Here is a 17069-nt window from a genome sequence, read left to right as displayed (position 1 = left end):
CCGACAGTCCTGAGGATGTCCCCTGGATGAGGAGAAGAAGGAGGATGACACCACCCCGTAGGAGGACAACGCCACCCTGGAGGAGGACAACGCCACCCCATGGGAGGACCAACGACCAACGTCGCCCTCCAGGAGACTTCATCTGCTACCGCTGCCACAAGGCAGGCCACACCACGCGGAACTGTCCTTTAAATGAGTAAACCCTGGGGCCGAGGGCCAACACCCAGGAGTAAATCAACCAGGCCCATCAAGTTGGTACCACCGGTTCGTAAGAGGAAGGCCTTTCCTGTCCATTGTGCTGGACGGCAAAGCAACACCTGCGTTATTGGACACCGGCTCACAGGTAACCATCATACCTGATGTCCTCTACAAAAGGTACTAGTCCATAGATGAACTCCACCCGCCTGCCCCGAACCTCTCTGTGTATGCCTCTAATGGCCTTCCTGTTAACCTAGTAGGGGTTAAGGACGTGACAGTGAAGGTGGGGAGAGTGGAACTAAAGGACCAAGGACTAATTGTCATAGAATCTAACCCTGGTGATACAGACTTGTATATGATACTTGGTACAAATATTGTTGGTAACTGTTTGGGAGAAGTGTTCTTTTTGCTCCAACAGATTGCTGACACTGCCAAACCAGGGCAGAGGAAGATGCTCCAGAGAGAGATTCGAGCCCTCCTGTACCAGCAACAGGTAAAGCTAACAGGTGGTGAGATTGGTAATGTACGGGTGACAGACCCGATACCCATTGTGATTCCCCCAATGAGTGAGATGCTGATTTGGTGTAGGGCAGCAATAGGTCTCAAGGGACAGAACTACCAGGCGGTAGTGGAGCCCGTTAGCTCAGAGCACAGACCTACACTCCAAACTGCTAGAGGGGTAGTTGACGTGCGCAATGGGAGGGTGCCCATACGACTCCTAAATTGTGGGGAGGAGGAAGTCAAATTGCCAAGGTATGCCACTGTTGCTAGATTGTATACTGTGAATTATGATGCCATAAACACAGTGGAATCCTTGACCCCACCAGATGCAGTGGAGGACAACGACTCCGAAGCTCAGCTGGAGGATTGGTGTCAACAGCTCCATGTTGGGACTGACGCCACTCCTGTCCATCAGAAACACAGTGTTTACAGAGGGGTTCAGGAATATGAACAAGTGTTTAGTAAACACCCATTTGCTTTGGAAGGGTTAAAGGGGTACAACACCACATACCCACTGGTAACCATCCACCCATTAAGGAGCGTTACCGACCCATACCACCAGCACATTATCAGCAAGCCAAGGAAATGTTGCGTGACATGAAAAAGGCAGGGGTAGTAAGGGATAGCTGTAGCCCTTGGGCAGCTCCCCTAGTCCTGGTCAGGAAAAAGGAAGGTAGCATGAGGATGTGTGTAGATTATAGACAGATTAATCACATAACACATAAAGATGCATACCCTTTGCCCCATATAGAGGAATCCCTGGCTGCACTAAAACCTGCCAATTACTTCTCTACACTGGATCTCACTAGCGGGTACTGGCAAGTCTCTGTTGCTGAGGAACACCGAGAGAAGACGGCCTTCACCACCCCAATGGGACTGTGTGAGTTCAACAGTATGCCGTTTGGACTCTGGAATGCTCCCGGAACGTTCCAGAGGCTGATGGAGTGTTGCTTGGGACATCGGTACTTCGATACAGTGCTGCTGTACCTGGATGACGTTATTGTGTACTCGAGGACGTATGAGGACCATCTGAAGCACCTGGCAGAGGAATTTGAAGCATTGTCCCGGTATGGGATTAAACTAAAGCCTTCTAAATGCCACTTGCTCAAGCAGAAGGTTCAGTACCTGGGACACGTAGTCAGCTCGGAGGGAGTAGCACCAGACCCGGAGAAGGTCACTGCCATCCAGAAGTGGACTGAGCCGAGAAGCATCAAAGAAGTACGGCAATTCCTGGGACTGGTTGGGTACTACAGGAGGTTCATAAGGGACTATACCAAAAAGGTATCACCTCTACAAGACTTCCTGGTAGGACAGTCCAAAAGAGGAAAGAGTCCCCCATTCCAGTGGGGCAAAGAACAGGCTGAATCCTTTGCAGTAATGAAGGAAATCCTGACTGGTGAAGAAATCCTGGCTTACCCTGACTACAGCCAGCCTTTCCTGCTGTACACCGACGCCAGCAACGAGGGACTGGGAGCTGTGTTGTCCCAGAAGCAAAATGGAAGAGAGAAGGTAATTGCGTATGTCAGCAGGAAGCTACGCCCTACCGAGAGGAACCTGGAAAACTACAGTTCCTTGAAGCTGGAGTTCCTGGCCTTGGTCTGGGCTATTACTGAAAGGTTGAAGCATTACTTAGCCTCAACTAAGTTTACAGCTTTTACTGACAACAATTCCTTTACACACCTGGAGACAACCAGGTTGGGAGTCATGAAATAGCATTGGGTGGCCAGACTGTCAAATTATCAGTTCACCATCAAGTACCGGGCAGGTCACAAGAACACCAATGCTGATGCCCTGTCAAGGATGCCTCACCAGTCAGACACCGAGGATGAAGTGGATGATTTAGAGGAAGTTGAATTACCTGCTTTCCACCGAAGCGGAGTGGTCCATGAGCAACACGTCACCAGAAGACGTCAGGGAAGGACGCTGAATCCTCTACCCCAACACAGTTGCAAGGAGACCCAGGACAGTGACCTGGTTGTCAGCCTTATCAAAAGACTGATCACCCAGGAAGGTTCTCACCTGGAGAAGGATGCTCCTCCACAAGCCAAGCAACTGTGGAATGAAAGAAGCCGGCTGTTCATCTACAGAGAGAAGCTGTGCAGAAGATATGTCAACCCCAAGATCCATGAAATGGTGTGGCAGATTGTTGTACCCAGAATGGATATCCAGATGGTGTTGGAGGCCTACCATGATCAAGCAGGTCACTTTGGCTGGAAGAAGCTGTAAACCCTGCTGAAGGACCCGTTCTACTGGGTTGGAATGCGGAGCTCCATAGAGAGGTGGTGTCGGAATTGTGGGCCCTGTAGCCTCAGAAGAAAAGACTACGACAGCCAGAAAGCACCCTTGCAGTCCATCAAGACAACCCAGCCCCTGGAGATCGTCGCTCTGGATCACGTCAAACTGTCGCCCAGCAGATCAGGTTATTCCTATGCACTGACCATGGTGGATCATTATTCCCGGTTCCTGGTGGTAGCCCCTGTCAAGGACCTGACAGCAGAGACTGCAGCAAGAACGTTCCAAGCATACTTCTGCAGGCCCCATGGATACCCGGACAAAGTGCTGACGTATCAAGGCCCTGCCTTTGAAGCCAAGCTGTTTAAAGAATTCTGCCAACTGTACGGGTGCAAAAAGCTCTGGACTACGCCGTACCACTCTCAGACCAATGGTTTGTATGAGAAAATGAACAACATCGTCATAGACCTGCTGAAAACCTTACCCTTGGAAGAAAGAAGTCAGTGGCCAGACTAACTACCTGACCTGGTAGATCTGTACAATCACATACCTGTGAGTTCTACAAATTGTACTCCAGCGTACCTCATGAGAGCAAGACCTGGGAAATTGCCCATGGACCTGGAACTCGGAGTGGTAGAACCAGATATGTGCACTGAAGACTGGGATACAAATCGGCAAGAGCAGTACAGGAGAGTACAGGCCTGTGTCGAAGACAGTCTGAGCAGAGTAAGGGAAAGACAGGAAGAACAGTACAATAAACATGCACAAGCAGAACCCTTGGCACCTGGAGAGATAGTGCTAAAGCGAAAGAAAAGAAGTCACAAGCTCGATGACCAGTGGGAAAGAGAGCCTTATACAGTGTTGAATTCTACATTTGACAACAGTAAAACCTGCCTGATCAGTAAAGATGGAGGTAAAACAACCGCAACAGTCTCAAGAGACCATTTGAAAGTGTGCCCAGGTCTACTGAAGACAATGGAGGAAGAAGTACCTCCTATAGCACCGGAAGAACCCAAGGAAGAAGTGCTTCACACAGTTCTAGGAGATTTCCCTGCAGACTGGCCTCAACTTGATGGAGCAGTTATTATACCCGTAATACACTTCTATCAGCCACAAGAATAACCTGTGAGCGCTCTGGAAGAACCTGCTCAGGAACAGGAAGAGTCCCCAGTCAGAGGAGGATCACCCGTTGAAGCAGAGCCTGCAGGCCCAGTGGACAGTGCACTTGCTAGTCCCATAGAGAGATTAAGGCAATTTTATAATCTAGCAGCACGTACACCTGCTAGATTAACAGAAAGTGCATGCACAGACACTAGTAACACCCCAGTGCTATGAAGGTCCACACGCAGCGCACACGGACAAATCCCTGCCCGGTTTAGAGAATAAGCATGAAGTGCCTAAATTGTAAATAGTTACCCAGGTGGGTATTGCCTATTATCTATTGTATAAACTGTCAATAATATGTGTGCATTTAGTTACCCGTCAGGGTACAGAGACTTGTAGGCTGAGGACTGTGAGCAGCCAAAAACTGTCCTGTAAATAGTTGCACTTATCAAAATGCCCCCTTTATTTGACCACAGAACATAAACCCGTTTGGCGTGGCCGAAGACGTGGTAGAGCACCTGGATCACTTATGCCCTGTAGCCACGCCAAGGGCCTACGTTGAGGGTTTTCAAGCAGGTCCCTCATGTTTCTCCTTGTTACACTTTCATCGGTGAAATGGACACCTGGTTATGGGACATACTGTAACTTAATTGTTGTTATAATTATTATTTTTGTTATTGTTGTAACCTGTTACAAAATGCTTCAGTCCAGGAGTACTGAATTGTACTAGGGGGGAATGTGGCACCCTGCTGTTCACAGGTACCACAGAACCCAGGGTGCATGGATGGACTTCTCCACAAGAGGCCCTCACTACATACAAACACCTCCACCCTTCCACCTCATACCAGCAAAGACATATATATATGGAGGGTGGAGTTAGGCAGTCAGTTAGTTGTTGGAGAGCGTGCTGACACTGAGAGCAGCGAAGACGCAGCACGTCTGCTGCTGAGTTCTGAGGGCCCCGAGTGTGGCTGACGGCAAGGAGGAGAGGAGTTGAAGGGGGCAGAGGAGCATCATAGGCTCACCCCGAATATACAAACCGGACACCGGGTCCGCTCTTACAGGGTCCTCTATACCCAGTAGGGATCACCGGCATTCCAGGAGGACTACAAGTCCCTGGCAGACCTGAAGCTAAACCCATCACAGGACCAGGAACCACGAAGGCCCCGGCGACCAGGGATAGTGGTTGCCAGCAGAAGGTCCTACTACCGAGCGACAGATGAAGGAACAGCACGACATATAAGCTAGACCAAGTTGCAGGCTGGCCAGGAGCATACAGAGAGGCAGACACGAACCAGGAGGCCTTATACTCACTCACTGGGGAGAAGTCCTGAAGTGCACCCATCCTACTGAGTACCCTGGACCGTACCTGACATCCGCACCAGTAAAGGTATTGAAGCGAATCCCCTGTCTCTGTCAGTTACTCCTGCTGCGCCATCCCGCCTGCACTACAAGTCCCAGCATCACCACCCACAAAACTCCACACTGCCCCGAGGGCCCGCTCCACCTGTGGGGAGCAGAAACACCTCAGCTGCCATCCCATCACACCCCGGAGGTCTGCAGCAGCGCTGGTAAACCTTACCAAGTACCACAGGTGGCGTCACAAACTATTTACTTTATTTTTATCTCTATCCAAGTTACAATCCCCTTTTTGGTTGACCGCCCTGGGCCACGGACCGGACCAGTCACTGTGACATATCCCCCCCCAGCATCCATAGGCCCGGCTGCCGAGTACCCCATTTCCCCGGGGGCGCGTCACATACACTGGCCCGTATGCACCGCACATAGCGCAGGAAGAGGACGCTGCTGGACAGCGGACAGGTAAGAATTTTTTTTTTATTTTGGTAAAGAAAAGCAATATGGGGGATGGACATATGGGGCCATATGATGACTGTTGGGGGCGCTCTTTTACACTTCTCCCCGTGGAGCTCCGCCCACTCTTCACAATGTCGGTGTTGCGGATAGGACTGTGGACAAATGGGAAGAGTCACATTCTGGCAAAACTGAGCAATCAGCGATAAGGGGAATTTTTTATATTATATAAAGCAACAATAAAAATGTAAGTTTCATTAATCAGGAAAAAAAAGGATTTTGCCCAAATCCATAAAATATATAACACTGTAAAAAATCATTTTTGACTTGTGATGTTTGCTCCATTAAAAACATGAGCAATTGCATAAAAAAAGCATAAGAAAAACAATAAAAAGCCAGTAGAGGCAACTAGATAGCAGTGAGTATGAGGATCCTGGAATCTATCCCGATCTAGTGGTGTCAGTGCAGAACTGTCTACATCGGAGGGGATTACTGAGGCCCTCACTCCAGCAACTCCGATCTAGTCTCCTCAGCATTGAAGCGTCTAGATCGGAGGCTAAAGTGAGGAGCACAAAAAATCAGCTCCGATCTACACGCAATCTGACTGAATGAGAGAATCACACCCCTGAAACTGAATATGAGCAGGCAGGACAAAGTGTTATAAAGTTATAAAATCATTATACTACCACTAATTTTAATGAAAAAAGCTTGTTAGTGATGCACATTGCATCACTAACAAAGCAATGGGGGCAGTGTACATAGCAACCAGGATGTGACAGGTTCCCTTTAAGCTCAGCCATGTCAACATAGATACTAGATGAGCTAATTTATTTCAGAAGAATTTAATTCGCCTTCAACTTCAGAAAAAATTCTGATTCTTCTAAATCAGAATTTTTTGCAATTTTCTTTGTACATATTTAGCAAAATGACAGCTCGCTAGTTACGATTTTGTTGAACTGAACACTTTTCCCAGCATTCGGTCTTTTCTTTCCACTTTCCAATTTCCCCTCTTGCGAAACATCCTTTTCAGCCTTTCTCACGATGTGCCAATGCAACTCACATTGAGTAGATTGCTGATATCGCAACACATGACACGTCACGACATGTGTCTCTCAAGGAACTGACTATACTTTGGGCGATGCATGTAATAATGTCTCAATGTACGCTGCAATGTTAGAGGTCTATTTAGCACCATAAGCCCGGTCACAAAATGAAAAAGGCGGAAGAGGATATTGCGCAACAGGGAAAGGTGGAAAGAAAAGGCCAGAAGTTTTTTAACCCTTTTTAATAGCACTTTGTATATTATGCTCTGGAGTCTGGAGAGACCCATAGCATAATAAGTAACTTTCAATTCTCATCAAACAACTTTGATGAGAATCAAATTTCCTTAATAAATTTGAATCTTGACAGATTTGATCGTCTCTAATAAAATCTAAATACCCATAGTCTTTTATTCTTTGTTTTACTAAGGAAAAGAAAAAGATGACTAATTAAACTTTTTTTTAAAATGTGTCAATAAATATATAATTAGATTTACTATAGTCATCTACAAAATTTGCGTAATGGTATCAAACAGTTCAACTTTTCTTATTCGGAAATAAATCACTATGTAATATTCATCTTTAAAAAAAAAACTAAATAAAATTGCCTTAATAAATGGAAGTAAGGATTTTTATTTATTTGAACTGTCTGTGACATAGACCATGAAGTGAACCAGAAAAATATCAAGCCTTTCGTAACTCCAGCTGTGAAAAATTCAGGTCTGCAGTATTTTAGCTCAGTTCAACTGTCACATGGATGAGTCTGTGGGGATCTGAAATTATCTAAAGAACTAGAATCCCCGGACAAAAAGAATTTCTCATTACACAATCAGTCACTGCTTACATTAAATATCTTCTGACTTCCAATACACCATAGACAGCAGCTGCTTGTATATTTACAGTATCTGTCTATGAGTTACGAGCCTACCATGAGATAAAAGAGATGAATGTAAGAGTTTCGTGATAAATAAACCAGGAATACAAGAAACTCTTGCATTTCTCGATTAACTTTATCTAAAAAAAAACAAAATGATTTAACCTGACCTACAGATTGTAATTAAATGGTTGTTAGTTATTTTAAACTTAGGCATAACTAGAGTCCGATGTGTCCCGGTGCAAAATTTGGACCTTGACCCACACCAGTGTGTTGGTCAGATGTATGGGCTCTTGTGGCATTCTAGAGTCTATAAAAACCTATATGTGCGCTCCCACCCACCCTAGCTATTTATACAAAAAACACCTACAGATAACATATATAAATCCCACAGAAAACACAACGATAAGATTATTTTCTTAGTAATACATCACAATAGTAATTCTACAGTTACCAAACAACAAACATCACCATATTATTACTGAGCAAGTCTACTATACTAAAACTAGGGTATGAATAATGAACCACAAAAAAGAGATACGTACCGCCATATAATGACCATATATTATCATCACATTGTGTCTGAATATAACCACCATCCTATTATTGAACAAAATCTATTATACTAAGACCAATATATCAATAATACCACATACAAGGAATAAATTCATTATTACAGGAAGGGGCTCAGGATGGGAGACATGATTGCAGAAAGAAGCCAGGATGGAGGACATTATTATCACCTTCACAGATCTTGCATCTATTGAACTTTTGAGTATTTGGATAGTTTCTGTTTGTTCATTTACAGGATGTCAGAATAGCCTTCCAGAACTGCTTTTTTGATGTGAACTGCCATCCTCATAGATGTTTTGCTTGAGGATACTCAAAAAATTCTCAATAGGGTTGAAGTTAATGAGAGGATGATGGCCACACCATGAGGTATTCTTGCAGCATGAGTTGATAGCACAGTTCTTCTTTTTGTATCATGGAAGAAAGTAGTCAGTCAGAAACTGTATATACTTTGCTGAGGTCTTTTTTACACCTCCAGGGGTCCTAAAGGGGCCTACTAGCTCTGTGCCCATGCTCCTGGGCCAAAACATGACTCTGCCACCTCCTTGCAGACGTCGCAGTCTGGTTGGTACATGGTGGCCATCCACCAACCATCCACTACTCCATCCATTTAGACCATCCAGGGTTGCATGGCCCTTATCAGTAAACAAGACTATTTTAAAATTGGTCATCATGTATGTCTGGGCCCACTGCAACTGTTTCTGCTTGTGAGCATTGTTTAAGGGTGGCCAAATAGTAGGTTTCTGCACAACTGCTAGTCTCTGGAGGATCCTACATCTTGAGCTTCACGGGACTCCAGTGGCACCAGCAGCTTCAAATACTTGTTTGCTGCTTTGTAATGGTATTTTAACAGATGCTCTCTTAATCTGATGTATTTGTCTGGCAGAAACCTCCTCATTATGCTTTTATCTGCACAAACCCGTCTGTGCTCTGTGTCAGCCACAAATTTCTTCACACTACAATGATCACGCTTAAGTTTATGTGAAATATCCAATGTTTTCATACCTTGTCCAAGGCATTGCACTATATGATGCTTTGTCGTATTGCTTGAAACCAGTGGCCTGCTTAATAATGTGGAACGTCCTTTTGAAGTAGTTATATTTAATTGGGTTCAGTTGGAAAACTAATTATCACTTGTGTTTATGATTGATTTCAGTTATACAAAGAGCCCTGAGGCACAATACCATCAATGAGTTAATTTGAAAAACAAAAATTACATCTTTACGAAACTTAAGTCCAATTTGCATAATAATTTGGAACGCGGTGTAGTGTTGCACATTCATATGGCACATAGTATGGAGCCAAACGGACTGTGTGTGCTTAAACATAGACTACTTGCACACAGCAACGCCACGTTCAAGGAGGTTAAAGCACCCCTCCAGTGTAACTTTTTATTGCAGGGCTGGAATGGGGCTACCAATGTAAGATCCCTACACCTATTAATACAGTCACTACCTGCCGTCTTCAGTTCTTTCTGGTACCATGTCAGTCCCATGCCGCCATTTTGTGACCACAACTTCTGACTGATCAGCTGTCAGAGGTAATGGTCACAAGCTCTCAATGTAAGTCTATGAGAGCCATAACAAAAGCGATGCAACAGGTCACAAACTGCTGGAGACCGACTGGATTGGTGCGGATAAAAAATGAAGATGGCGGCTGGTAAGTTATAGACCAGGGGCAGGGACCTTTCATTAGTAGCACCACTCCAGCACTGCAGTGGTGCTTGAGTGGTGCTTTACATTAAGGACATGCAATATATGACCCAACTTATCAAAGCTGTGCTAAAATTCTGCAACTTTTGGCATTTTCATTTTTGCTCCGCTCTGAGAAAATAGGCAGAACTGGGTCAGGACAGGGTCGTTGCAAATGCCGCACGTCAAATTCATGATGGGCAGCGGCATTTGCTATGCCACAAATCTTACTCCTTCAGGGAATGGAGTATGATTTTGGCGAGTCCTACACAGAGGTGTACGCCACTTGTCTGGCACTTCTAATTCATAAAGATCCATATGCCTTTCCATGAATCAGGAGCGTCTGACTCAAGACCGGTGTGGCCAATGCCAGTATTGAAGACTCGAGCCCTTTTTGAGAAATATGCAACCGTCAAGCTTCACAAGGCCAATACTTGATGAGAAGAAATGGCCAGAGACCACCACACCTTAATGTATTACTATTAGTGATGTGTGGAGAGAATTACATATTCGACCTCTAGAACAATTACAATATTGTAGATTGTGAGCCCTTGCGGGCCGGGTCCTCTCTCCTCCTGTACCAGTCGCTGACTCGTTTTGTTCAAGATTATTGTAAGTGTTTTTGCTATGTATTCCTCCTTTTTCACATGTAAAGCACCATGGAATAAATGGCTCTATAATAATAATAATAATAATAATAATAAATAATAATAATATATTTTCCATGGCCAATCAATCACATAAAAATTAAAGGGAACCTGACAGCTGATACATGCTGCCCAAATCGTGGGCAGCATCTTTCAGCTACTGGCTATATGAACTCAACCAGCTGACAGTGACTGACAGCCAACGTACATGGCTACAAAAGCATGTTCTTCTCTGAAATGTAGCTGAAATGTATGTCAAACATACCAGACTGAGTTCATAAAGCCAGTGGCTCATACATGCGGCTCACAGATTGGCAGCATGTATCAGTTGACAGGTTCAGGTTAATATTATTGGTCCATATCATTTCTTTGAAAACTTGTCTACGCAGTCAAAGACCTATCCGATGATTTACAGTCGATCGGTGACTTTATTTCTTGATTTTATTCCCAATATTTTAATTTTACAATGCTTAAGATACAATTAATTATCTTGTGTTGTCTTCTAGATCTAATGTTATCCAATGATCCAACAGGTATCCTAAAAACAATACATATCTCCTGTATTTGTTCCCTGCTTGCACCATCCCTGGAAAATCCATTTATTTTTAAATAAGGGTCAATTTATGTGTGGCAATGCAGTACTGTCTTTATTCCCACTTGTAAAATGATGTTGACATATATAGAAATGAATAATAATTCTGAGAATATATTATTTGTTTTACACATCCATATTTAATGTACTGTAAACAGCATTTAGTTTGCAGATAAGCTATCCCCAAATACAACCCAATTGTCCCAATTGCTGCTTAAACACATTCACACTTCTCAGTGTTTCTTTATTTCTAGCAGAATTAATTCACTTGAAGAGAAGGATTTTAGAAAAAAAAATGCTTTCACTTTTTATTCAGTTCATTTCAATAGTAATAATCCCAGAGCAGAAAACTCTTTTAACACAGTAAAGCCCTGCGTGACATTTCATTGTGGAGCTCCCCGCCTGCGAATACTTAACACAATGCAAACGGTTATTGCAGCCGCTGAAATAAAATAAAAAAATAAAGGCAGCCCATGTTGAAAGTAAATACTCTCAGAACTTGAGTGGCTGTAGTAATATTAGCTTGTGCAATTAGGCCTGACCTTTAACGACTTTTTATCCACTTAAAGGTGCAGCTCTTCCTGCAGGGTCACTAAATTGGAGTCAGAAGCACTTTGCTTTCTGTAAGCTTTGGAGAATTTTCTCCTCAGTCAAGGAGGTAGTCATAGATTACAATAATGGCTGTTTGGGCAGTCCTTGCTGTTTCAAGCCTCCCATGCAAAGTACCTTGATGGACCATTCAGTTTTGTTATGGGTTTTGGCATAAATTGTAGCTTAAAGGGGTTGTCCGGTACTTTTAAAAAAAATGCCAGTGTGTTTTAATGATAAATACAACCTTCTTTCTAATTACCTTGCGCTGCCGATACTGCCTGTGAGCGGCGCTATCGCTGGCCACTCACAGGCAGCACATGACCCCCGGATGCAGCCGGCGCTGACATCCGCTGACATCACGACAAGTTGCGGCTGCAGCCGGGGGTCCCTCTTCTGCGTTCCACCGGTGGCTGCTGGATTGTGGGTGGCGTTATTCCCCTGCGTCACACCCGGCATCCACCGCACGCTCTCCCTGTCTTCATTCACTGGGAATGCGGCTATAGGTGGCCGCCGCTGCTATTCAGATCCACTGGGGCTGTTGGTGAAGCAGCAGAGATGGTTCAGCTCTCCACGGGTAGAGCTAGGCCCCAGGGCAGTTAAAGAGGTAGCTTTGTTGTTGGTGTAGTGCAAGGCAGGTGACGCAGCAATTAAGTCAAGGACACAGCGGGGTGCAGTCTTCAAGTTTTTACTCACAGTTCTTATGATGTTCCAGGTTACAACTGCCAGCAGGTTATAACAGCCCACCGAGTCCTGTGTCCTCCGGGGAAGTGATCCAGCCAACTCTCAGATAACTTGGGTGCACTTGATCGGGACCCCCTTCTTGTGTACCTTTCCAGGGTTGTTTCTCTCTGCGCTGGCTCTCGCCCTCCTGCCCTGCGCCTCACACAGTGTCCTGAGCCAGTGGCCACGGGCCTTGTCGGGCTACATCCTCTCTGTCCCCTTGGTCCTATATGGCCACCTTTTCAGCGAATGTGTGTGGTTTTGGCTACGGCACTTAGAGATACTTGCAGTCCTCCATTAGTCTGGGGCCGGTCCCCTACTGCGACCTGATCCCTTCTCCCGACTATGGTCAGCGTGAATTTGGGCGCACTGGTGGACTACGTACTTCCCATGCCCCTAAGATCCCTTCTCTGTCTCTGGAGCCCTTCTCTGACTCCCTCGCTCCTTTCTTTCTCTCTCCTACTTTGCCCCTCTGACTGGGCCCTCACTCTGTCTGGACTCTACTCCTGAACGCTCCTCACTCACTGGGTGATGTTTCTACCTGTCTTTCTATACTGTCTGTCATGTGACCCACGTTACTAACTGTCACTCTACGTGGTCCCTTCTACCTTCAGTCCTTCCTTGTGTGCTCCCCTAAACTACTTTCTCCACCTCCTCTACCTAGTTCCCTCCTCCAGACCCAGATGTGACGCTCGCAGCCCTGCCCTGGGAAGATGGGGGGTTTACTCGGAGCCGGGTCAGATGTTTGGTGGGTTGCAGCCGTGGCCTGGACCCGTTCCGTGCTCAGGGCCGTCACATTAAAAAAAGATGTAATGGGCTACCAGGGTTGAGTGGTTGCTATCGACTACGCCACCTGTGGTACCTGGTGAAGACCATCAGCGCTGCTGCAGCCCTCTGAGGCGGGATGTTGCGGCAGCCGACGTTGATACTACTCCCCACAGGCGGAGCAGGGCCTCAGGGCAGAGAGAAGGATGGAGGGAGTCGTAGTGAAGGAGGTCTGGTGCTGCGCGGTGCGGTGTAGTGCAGAAATAAAGAGTCCAGAGGCCATAGGGGTAGACTTCCAGAGTTTTTTTACTCACGGTAAAACGTGCAGCTGCAAGGCTTCTCCCTGCTCCTCACAGAGTTCTGCGGTCACCGGGAACGGGGGTCCGACAACCTCCGGGTAATTCCAGTGCTTAAATCAGGGCCCCGCACTAGAGTGTTCCTAGACTTCAGACTGAGTCCACTCCTGTCTGTGTGTGTGTAGATAGGCCGGGTCTCCCTCTGGACTACGCTCAGAATAAGGGTACGGGTGGCGACTCCGCTTCTTCCGTTACCCGGTGGGATCCTCTGGGCCTTGCGGGCTTCCCTGACTAGGACGTAAAGTAGCAAAGTCAGGTGACGGGGGCCGGTACCCCTCTTGCAGCCGGAATCCCTCTGACTAGGCCAGAAAGCGAGGACAGGTGGCATATACCGCTCCGTCTGCATCCCCCTGGAATCCTTTTGCGATGGAGCTACACTCCTAAGCTCCAGGCCTTCTTGTGTATGGACCTTGACCGGGTTGAGACATGAGTTAACTCCAACCCGCCCCTCGACTGAAGGCCAGAGTACGAGGACCGTGTCTCCATCCACTGCAGGTTCACCCAGAAGCCACGTTCAGGGATGAAGATCACAATCAAAAGACCATGAGCCCAAGATGGCTGTTTATTAAATATGAAATATTAAGTGTAAACTAAATGTGCGTCCTCCACTCTCACCCTCTACATGGTTACCCCTATCTTTTGGTTCCCCAGTCTCCCATTTTCCCGACAGGGGCAGCACACTAGTGCCTATTAGCCCGCTCTGGTGGGAGAATTGTGGTGTTGGATGTGGAGGTGGGGTCCTAACCATTGCACCGTTCTTACCTCGAAGGAGGGATACCACACCCCATTGAAGAGGTGCAGCATCCCTGTGGCGTCCGAACCCTCAGGGGCGCCACGCAGACAGGGACAGGGACTGTGCTCTCCCTCAGGAGAAATTTTGCCCTTCCATACTGGAGTGATGTGGTGTTGGATGTGGGTGTGTGGGTCTCGGGTAGTGCTCCCTCCTTACCCGAGAGTGGGGTACCACACCTCTGGCTGAGATGCAGTACCTCTGTGGCGACTGGACCCGCAGGGGCGCTACATCATCGTGGGGTCACGTGCTGCCTGTGAGCGGCCACCGATAGCGCCGCTCACAGGCAGTGTCAGCAGCGCAAGATAATTAGAAAGAAGGTTGTATTTATCATTAAAACACGCTGGCATTTTTTTAAAAGTACCGGACACCTTTAAGCTGCAACATAGTTACTTTGTGCAATTAATCCTGGCACAAATGTGTTAAGGACCTACACAGAAAGTCAGATGAGCATTTGTGTGTAGGTCTTGTTTCCCTTGAAGCACCTGCACTATGATATATGTGAAAGTCCTGAAGAAAGTCCCCTGTGCAAGAAATTTGTCTGGGCCCCCCACCTTTTATGGCGACAAAGTTACAGATGTATATATAGCCACACAAACATATATACCTCTTACATAGCCTCCTTTATTATGTATATTGCTGTCTTTTATTACACAGTGCCCTCTCTTGTTAGATATATAATGCAATGATGGCTGATGGAGAAAGGAAAAGCTTCTTTTCTGATGGAGGAGCTGATGGACTGGTCTTCTGGTCACCTACTGCTCCATCAGCAGTCATTTTTTTATCTAACAAGACACAACTATGTAATAAAAGATTGCGCTGTGACTGGCAAAAATAATCAGAATACGCTATGTAAGGGACAGCACTGTACATAACAGCAGAGGAAGTTATATAATAAGAGACAGCACCATATATAACTAGAGAGTATGGTACGTAATAAAGGAGGGTTTTATACATAATAAAAGATGAAACTATATAACTAAGGATGGCGCTATACATAATAAATGAGTACACTATATACTAAGGGACTGTGCTATACATAATAAGGCTACATTCCTGTATCTGTGTGCAGTGTTGGTGTGCTGCCCTCTTTTACAGACGCATTGAGCATGTCCTATTCTGATCCTCAAAATCGGATCAGAACAGGACACTCTCTGATCCTCACAGATCTCATTCTCAGATCCGTGATTTTCATGGATGTGTGAATGGATCTATAAAACTCTACGAGTCCGTGGACCATCCGATAAAATAATCTGGCAGCACACGGACATTTCACACAAATGTGAGAATGCAGCCTAAGGGATTTTACAGATAACATTATCACTCCAAGTCACACAGTGCAGATACAGAATAATATTTACATCCAGGCACTTACCGCTGACGTCTCATCTGATCAGAGTCGGTTTCTGCTGCTTCAGACCTTCATGTTGACATCTCCCAGCCACGATTTGTCTTGTCACGATGATCTCCAGCCTAGAAAATAACAAGGTCACATATATTGTATACATACATGTGTCTCCCCCGCACTGCGCCCCTGAATACAGATATGTACCCCCCCATTAATATACTATTAGCCACTTAGTAATCAAAATATAAAGTGATAAACAGCACTGTGCCCCTCATTAACTATAATCTCCACCAGCCAATAGTCTAAATTATTAAGTCTCTGTGACTCTCCCCAATTAACTGTAAGGCTATGTGCACAGGGAAAATATACAAGGCTTTACAGTATGTACAAGCAAAGTGAAACCCCCATAATTGCTCTCTCCCAGCACCCCTATAATTGCTCTTTCCCAGCACCCCCATCATTGCTCTCTCTCAGCAATCCCCATCATTTCCTTCCCCAGCCCCATCATTACTCCCCCCATCCCCACCATCCTCATCATTGCTCTCCCCATCCCCACCATTTCCATCATTGCTCTCTCCCAGCACCCCCTTCATTGCTTTCTCCCGCCACCCCCGTGATTGCTCCCCCAGCAACCCCCGTTATTGCTCTCTCCCAGCACCCTCATCATTGTTCTCCCACCACTCCCATCCTTGCTCTCCCCACACCACCCCTGTCATTTCTCTCTCCCAGCAACCCCCATCATTGCTCTCCCCAGCCCCATCATTGCTCTCCCCATCTCCACCATCCTCATCATTGCTCCCCCCATCCTCATCATTACTCTCCCCATTCCCATCATTGCTCTCCCCATCCCCATCATTGCTCTCCCCATCATTGCTCTCCCTATCCCCATCATTGCTCTCTCCATCCCCATCATTGCTCTTCCCAGCCCCATCATTGCTCTCCCCAGCCCCATCATTGCTCTCCCCAGCTCCATCATTTCTCACTCCAGCTCCTTCATTGCTCACTCCAGCCCCATCATTGCTTTCCCCAGCCCCATAATGGCTCTCCCCAGCCCCATCATTGCTCTCCCCAGCCCCATCATTGCCCTTCCCAGCCCCATCATTGCCCTCCCCAGCCCCATCATTGCTCTACCCATCCCCATCACTGCTCTCTCCAGCCCCATCATTGCTCTCCCCAGCCCCATCATTGCTCTCCCCAGCCCCATCATTCCTCTCCCAACCCCATCATTGCTCTCTCCA

The sequence above is a fragment of the Phyllobates terribilis genome, unplaced genomic scaffold (genome assembly GCF_046119375.1).
Source record: "Phyllobates terribilis strain yellow unplaced genomic scaffold, ASM4611937v1 Scaffold_1__5_contigs__length_1240528914, whole genome shotgun sequence".
Classification (NCBI taxonomy): Eukaryota; Metazoa; Chordata; class Amphibia; order Anura; family Dendrobatidae; genus Phyllobates; species Phyllobates terribilis.
Note: the sequence above shows the minus strand (reverse complement) of the source record.